Source organism: Colobus angolensis, unplaced genomic scaffold (assembly GCF_000951035.1).
Source record: "Colobus angolensis palliatus isolate OR3802 unplaced genomic scaffold, Cang.pa_1.0 Scaffold97, whole genome shotgun sequence".
Lineage (NCBI taxonomy): Eukaryota > Metazoa > Chordata > Mammalia > Primates > Cercopithecidae > Colobus > Colobus angolensis.
In genome coordinates, this window is record NW_012123709.1 from 7,029,144 (window position 1) to 7,030,108 (window position 965).

The following is a 965-nucleotide window of genomic DNA, read 5'->3' on the forward strand; positions in this document are numbered from 1 at the left end:
ATAATCCTCGTTACTTTGTAGTCATACCTTATAACTGACTAACTCTTACATGTAAATAGATAGCCAGTGTGTGCAGAATAGTTTAAAAAGCACCATTACATCAGTGCCGACAAGCAGAATACTGAAAGAGAGGGGGAAAGGCCGAAACTGTGCCCGAAGATGTTGCTTTAAATGATCATGAAAAGTCCAGATAAAGATGATAACTGTTTCTTCACAGATTCCAACTTTAAGAGGTCAAAGTAAATTCTATTATATATTTTTAGCAAGTTTACTTCCCCTTTTATTTTGAAAAATAGCTTTATACTTCCCTGACTATAAAAATGTTGCCAAAAACAGAAACTTAAAAAGAACACTGAATAAAAAAGAAATATTACCTGTAAACCCCAGTTAACTTCTGTTGGTATAATCGAACATTTATAAAAATTCCTAAAGCATGGGTTTTGAGATTTGTTTCTGTCCCTATCTTTGTTCATCCCCTTGTGGCCATGATGTGAAGTCAAGAGCTAGGCAGTAAAAAAATAAGAGGCAGAAAAGTGAACGGCTTGGATAGTAAACTGATCACTTCTGACTTTAACACTATTTGCAATAATAAACATATGTAGTTCTACTTGAAATACATATGGGTCAGGGTCTTGGCAGGAAAGAAAGGAAACATTCAAAAGGGGCGATCGTAAACTATCTCTTCATTAAAATTGTTGAAGTACTGGGAGCGTTAAGAGAAACTGCAAGGGATGTGTTACTGATAGCTCCCATTGGCTGAACCCAACAGGAAGCCAGAAGGAAATGGAACTGAATTTTTGCAGCCCTTAAAGGTCCACCCTTCCAGGTCACAAAGCAGGGTAAGAGTAGAAAGTGATCTGGCTGGGCCGGGTGCTGTGGCTCACACCTGTAATCCCAGCACTTTGGGAGGCTGAGGCAGGCGGATCACAAGGTCAAGAGATCGAGACCATCCTGGCCAACATGGT